The following is a 6670-nucleotide window of genomic DNA, read 5'->3' as shown; positions in this document are numbered from 1 at the left end:
ATTTTGATTACAGAGATGAGGAGAAATTAATTATTTCAAATGGTCATGATCTGTGGATCCACTTTGGTTCATTGAGGGGAATAATATGAAGTATACGAATCAGTAAGGAAAATACATTTATGTTCTTGATCAAATATTTGGAATGGAAATCAACACAGAAGTCAGAAATGCTGAATTAACTATACTTATAAAATATGGAATCTGCTGATGGGAATTGACAGAAGGCACATTTTGTCATTCGATCATGAGATGTGGGCAAGCTCAGCATTTATTACTCATTCTAATTGCCCAAAGACAATAAAGAGTCAACCATGTTGGTGTGAATCTAGTGTCAGGATAACATATTTCCTTCCTTAAAGACCAGTAGTGAAAAGTTTTTTTTTGATACTTGACAGTCAAGGGAAAAAAATGACATTGGCACCATTAGATTTTAATTTGAATCTTGAATTCAAAATTCTGGGATTCTACATTACAGGCCTGCATACAATTTTGATACCCTTATTTGAGAAATGATGTATTGTATTGGAGGTAACGCAGAGGAGGTTCACGAGATTGATTCCAGACACATGGGGTTTGTCCTATGAAGAGAGTTTGAGTGGTTTACACCCATGTTCTCTGGAGTTTAGAAGAGCTAATTGAGGCATATAAGATGCCAAAGGTGATTGACAAAAAAGATATAGAAATAATGTTTCCTCATGTGGGAAACTCTAGAATGAGAGGTCATAGTTTTAGGATAAGGGGTAGCAGATGAGGGGAAATTACCTCTCTCAAAGGTTCATGAATCTCTGGAATTCATGATTCTAGTGTGTGGTGTGAAATAACTCCATAGAGGACCATATCCTTTCACCAAATCACCCTTTACTTGCACATGAATAGTACTTGACACTGGTCCAGTTTTCTCAGAGCCAGATCTCAGAATGAACAGAACCTCTGACACTCCTGTTGAAATCTACCACCCAGGGCTCCCTGAGTGAACCAGATTAACAGCACCAATCAAATGCCTCATATATTTAAAGTTCATCTGGCTGTCCTCTTTACAATCACTACATGGTGGACTGTAGGGACATTGAGTAAATTTAAAGAGGACATAGACAGATTTTTAATTAGTAATAGGTGGTGTCTGTTACTAAGGATTATGGAAAACAGGCAGGAAAGTGCAATTGAGGCCAACTTGATGTCCCAATCCTGCTATGAGTTCTTGTGCTGTCTTCTTTTGTTCTATGATCAATTAACATCACTACGATACCACCGCTTCAAGGAAGACATGTACGCAGCCTAAAAAAAAGGCCACTTCTTTTCAAGGCTGTCTCAGTGATGTTTCCTCACACAAGTGCAATAAGCTGCCAAGGAGGGGGGGGGGGGGGATGAAAAAATGGTCACCTGCCACAGTTGGAGGACATCATGTCTAGTGCAGAAGGAGGTGGCGGCAGGTGGCGCTGGCGAGGGAGTCAGACAAGGCGGCAGCAGGTCTGCGGGGTCGGGGTTGGGAGGAGCCGAGTCAGTGCGTGATTGAATGGCGCTGTTGCCGGTGAGCTAACGTCAGGGCTGGAACCTGCTGCAGCAACATGGAGTGAAATTAGAAGGAAAATAACAAGCAGCGGGGAAGGTGAGAGTGAGTGATAACGCGCAGGCGGTTGGCTGTAAGGTGAACCCTGCATTCTGCTTCTGACTGTCTTCGGAACTATCTTTTAAACATCAGCGAGAAGTGTTGTCGTTGACAGATTTCATTCAGGCCTTTAAACCTATAGCCTTGTCTGTATTGGATGTAATTGTGCTGTTTAGGATCACAGCTTATGTCTATCGATTTATTTTTGGTGAACATTTATTGCTGGGACTTGTTCTCTTCCCCCAGTCTCTCTCGGAGCCCTTTTTATTATTTTGTGCTGCTCTGTGGCCTTGATGACTCTCCATCCCTGGTTATAACCTCGGGATATGGTACAGAAATGTACCTGATGTCCAAAAGTGTTTATTTGCTCAATATTCAGGCAGCTGATACGGCACATTTTTAAAAACAAGGGTTTGATGATGATCACATCTTAATCTCCAGCTGACAGACGGAAATTTCCGGAGGACTTTTAAATTCGTCTAAGCCTGATCTGATTCAGGAAGTTGTCATTTTGAGTTTGTGTGATAACCTCTGATCCCTGTCCCTGTGTCTTGGATTCATAATCAACGCTCATATTGATCTCTGCAAATGATTACCGACAGGGTCTTAAATAAGACCCTGCATTTTCCATGCATTGTATGCATTAAATTCCTTGATGAATTGTAATTTGTATCTTGGTGTGAGGGTGGTTGTGGATTTAGGATTCTAAAGCTTTGGTAGGAAACTGATATGGTTGTGATTAATATTAATGACTGGGTGTTCTGAAACTTTTATGATTTGGTTTTGATAACTGATGCATTCTATACCTGGATACAATGCTTCAATAATTCCAGCTGCTTTGCTGGGTGAAAGCTCGACACCAGTCCGCATACCAGGTTCAGGTATGCCTGTCCTCATAATTGCAACTGATTTATAGCACCTCGGTAAAATGGGATTTAGAAGGAAAAGTAACCATGTTTTTGTGATTGGAAGCCTGTGACCAGCAGTGTAGCACAGGGCTTGGTCCTGGGACCCTTGCTGTTATGTGCATCTAAGTGTGTTAACCACTTGGATGTGAATGTCAAAGGTATAATTAGAAAGTTTGCAGATGGCAGGAAAATCGATGGTGTTTTGATAGTGAGGAGAATGGTCTCAGACTGCAGCCTGACATTGGTCAGCTGGTGGTAGATGGAATTTAATCCTGAGCAGTATGAGGAGTTGCATTTAGGGCAGTCTAAGAAGGGAAGGATTTACACAATAGTAGGTCCTTAGGGAGTACTGAGGAACAGAAGGACCTTGGTGTACAAATCCATAGATCACTGAAGGTGTCAACATGGGTAGATAGGCTGTTGAAGAAGACAAGTTGGATGCTTGCCTTCATTATTACCTGGGGCATTGAATATATGAACAGGGAAATCTTATTACAACTTATATAACATTGGTTGAGTCACAGATGGGTGCACTACCATGTGCAGTTCTAATTGCCACTCCATCGGAAGGATGTAATTTCACTAGAGGTGTGCAGAGGGGATTCAAACAATGTTTCCTGGGATAGAAAGTCTCAGCTATGAGGAGAGACTGGATAGGCTGGGTTTATTTTCCTTGGAGCAATTCTGAATTGGGATTGGATTGGATTGATGTATACAAAATTATGAGAGGCATAGAGTTGATTGTGATAATCTCCTTGGCAGATGTGTCTAAGAGCAGAGGACACATTTTAAGGTGAGGAACAAGTGGTTTAGAGGAGATATGAGAAATATGTTTTCACCCAGAGAGTTGTAGAAATATAGAATGTGCTGCCTGAGCCGGTAGTGGAGGTAGGTGCTCTTGTAACATTTAAGAAGCACCTGGAAGAATACTTAAAATGCCAGGGCATAGTAGACTCTGCACCGAGTGTGCACAAGTGGGATTAGTATAGTTTTGTGTTTGTTGGTCAGCATAGACATAGTGGGCCTATTCCTATGTTCTATGATTACAAATTTAGTTTTATGTCTTTTGGTACCATTTTAGTTCCAAGTATTTGTACAGCAAGAAAACAGTGGTGCAGATGTCTTCGAGCATTGTTAACTTAGAACATATATTTCAAGGGTTCTTGTCATTGTTGACACTGCATCAGCTTGTTCTACAGATTTCTTTTCGACATTAACCTTGGTGTTCTTGCAACTCAATCCCAGACAACTATCAGTTATTTGTTTTGCCCAGGAAATGCATGAAACTGAAGTGAGATTGCTACGTTTTGAGTTAGTTATAAAATCAATAAATGAGGAAGCAAGTTTATATTGAGATGTAACAAGTCAGCAGCCATATACTGATACTGGATTAGTGGTGCTGGAAGAGCACAGCAGTTCGGGCAGCATCCAACGAGCAGCGAAATCGACGTTTCGGGCAAAAGCCCTTCATCAGGAATACAGGCAGTGAGCCTGAAGCATGGAGAGATAAGCTAGAGGAGGGTGGGGGTGGGGAGAGAGTAGCATAGAGTACAATGGGTGAGTGGGGGAGGAGATGAAGGTGATAGGTCAAGGAGGAGAGGGTGGAGTGGATAGGTGGAAAAGGAGATAGGCAGGTCGGACAAGTCCGGACAAGTCACGGAGACAGTGCTGAGCTGGAAGTTTGAAACGAGGATGAGGTGGGGGAAGGGGAAATGAGGAAGCTGTTGAAGTCCATATTGATGCCCTGGGGTTGAAGTGTTCCGAGGCGGAAGATGAGGTGTTCTTCCTCCAGGCGTCTGGTGGTGAGGGAGCGGCGGTGAAGGAGGCCCAGGACCTCCATGTCCTCGGCAGAGTGGGAGAGGGAGTTGAAATTTTGGGCCACAGGGCGGTTTGGTTGATTGGTGCGGGTGTCTCGGAGATGTTCCCTAAAGCGCTCTGCTAGGAGGCGCCCAGTCTCCCCAATGTAGAGGAGACCACATCGGGAGCAACGGATACAATAAATGATATTAGTGGATGTGCAGGTGAAACTTTGATGGATGTGGAAGGCTCCTTTAGGGCCTTGGATAGAGGTGAGGGAGGAGGTGTGGGCACAGTTTTACAGTTCCTGCGGTGGCAGGGGAAAGTGCCAGAATGGGAGGGTGGGTCGTAGGGGGGTGTGGACCTGACCAGGTAGTCGCGGAGGGAACGGTCTTTGTGGAAGGCGGAAAGGGGTGGGGATGATGTTTGTTGAAAAAAAGATCTTCCAAGGGATAACATGTCTCTGGCAAGGCCAGCATTTGTTGCCCTATTCCTTAATACCCTTGAACTGATTGGTTTACAAGGCTATGTTTAGGGGACAGTTAAATGTTAACCACATTGCTCTGGGCATCCAGTCATGTGTAGGCCAGATCAGGTAAGGCTCACCTTAGCTCACGGACATTAGTGAATCAGATGAAGTTTCATGTCAATTGATAGTATCATGATTACCATTACTGAGACTGGCTTTAGTTTCTGGACTTTGCTACGTTTCCTCGTGTCAAAATGTTTGGAGAAGTGTGATGAATCATGCATAGTGTATGGAATGAGCTGTTAGAGGAAGTGGTGCCACTACAGCATTTAAAAGTTATCTGGGTAGGTATATGGGTAGGAAGGGTTTAGAGGAATATGGGCCATATGCTGGCAAATGGGACATGTTTAATTTACAACTTCTGTTCAGCATTGACAAGTTAGACCAAAGGTCTGTTTGTGTACTGTATATCTCTGTGACTCTAGTCATTATTTAAGGTCTTTGGTTTAGTTTTTGCAGTGGACAACCGTGTTACAGGTGATTCTTTTATATGGACTACAGTGATTACATAATTTTGTAGTTTAATTGGTGACAACTAGATTCAAACTATAGTTTTGTTTGTTCATCACAGTTGAACCCCAGTGAAATGTAAAGCTTTCTGTAAATGTCATTAACAAATGAGGTTATAGAGAGAGGCTGAAAAGTACATAGCACCTCTAGAAGTATGCCACCTACACAAAGTAATTGTTTTAAAATGTTCTTGGCATTGAGGGCACTAATTTCTGTCTTATTATTACTATTATTATTAAATCCAGATCGTACATCCCATATGTGTAGGTTGAGTAAGCTAGAGACACCAGAGCAGCAGCTGAGATGCTATAATTGACTTGGTTTCGCACGGACTAAGAGGGCAAGGGGAAAAAAAATAACATTGTTCATGGTCCAGATTGCTATCAAATACATGTGTAGTGGATCAACAACTAAAAGTAGGTTTGAATTTGACAATGCTGTCCTCCATGGTAAAACAAATTGTTGCTACTCACTGCTTAAAGTAAGGGCCTGCATTAAATGTTCACCACTCTTGGGTATTCAAAGTACAGTCAATACAGAAACCTTAAGCCTGACTGCTCCGTAACATCATTCATCCACTTCTTGTTTCTTGTGTATTCCCAGTTGCCTCGACCCTAAGCTGTGGAATTCTCATTGTAAACTTGTCTCCTCTTGCTTCTGTTAAAACCTTGAAACCTATTTGCTTACTTGGTTTTCCTGTCTTAATATTTTGTGCGTCAGTTTCAATTTTGGTCTAGCAATACTTCTTCAACTACTTTGAAGTTGTTGCAGTTGTTGTGTCGCCATAGTCTTACCAGACCATCGGGGCTTCTCTCATTAGGGAGAAGCGACTGGTGGTGATTTAACCTGAGGGCCACCAGACCTCAGGTGAGGGAAGAGATTGAGAAGGAGAGTCCTTCATGGTAACCTTAAATCAGTGATGGGAATTGAAGCCATGCTGTTGGCATCACACTGCTCTGTAAGCTAATCCAGCCAACTGAGCTAAACAGACTCCCAGTATCTTAGTATGGTAAAGATGCTTCTATAGATGCAAGTTATGTTTGTAGTCTTAGTAATAATCTAATCAAGAAGGTTTAAGTAGAGACCCAAACAAAACTGATGTCTGAAATTGTCTTCCCAGTTCTGTCAAACTTGAGTTCACTGATGCCTGGGTATATAACATTTATAATGTACTAAGTGATCTGCTGTCATGTTCATCCTCATGTAATGAGTCCTTCCTTTGACTGCTAGATTTCCATGCACTTCCTTTTGGTGACTTCTGTAAAATGTTCAGGATGAGAGCAGAATGGACTTGATCTGTGTGGACTTCAGTAAGGCGTT

General features: G+C 42.4%; 1 protein-coding gene across 5 annotated transcripts in view; it reads left to right on the top strand.

The window, feature by feature from the left end:
- Positions 1–1499: 1499 nt before the first annotated feature.
- Positions 1500–6670, top strand: part of wdr7 (WD repeat domain 7) — a 657873-nt gene continuing 652702 nt past the window's right edge. For all 5 annotated transcript variants that reach the window (XM_072573923.1, XM_072573951.1, XM_072573942.1 and 2 more), the window contains exon 1: positions 1500–1606. The gene's annotated coding sequence lies outside the window, so the exon portion shown is untranslated. The remainder of the gene's footprint in view (positions 1607–6670) is intronic.

This window comes from Chiloscyllium punctatum, chromosome 1 (genome assembly GCF_047496795.1).
Source record: "Chiloscyllium punctatum isolate Juve2018m chromosome 1, sChiPun1.3, whole genome shotgun sequence".
Classification (NCBI taxonomy): Eukaryota; Metazoa; Chordata; class Chondrichthyes; order Orectolobiformes; family Hemiscylliidae; genus Chiloscyllium; species Chiloscyllium punctatum.
Note: the sequence above shows the minus strand (reverse complement) of the source record. Positions and strands in the feature narration are given on the sequence as shown.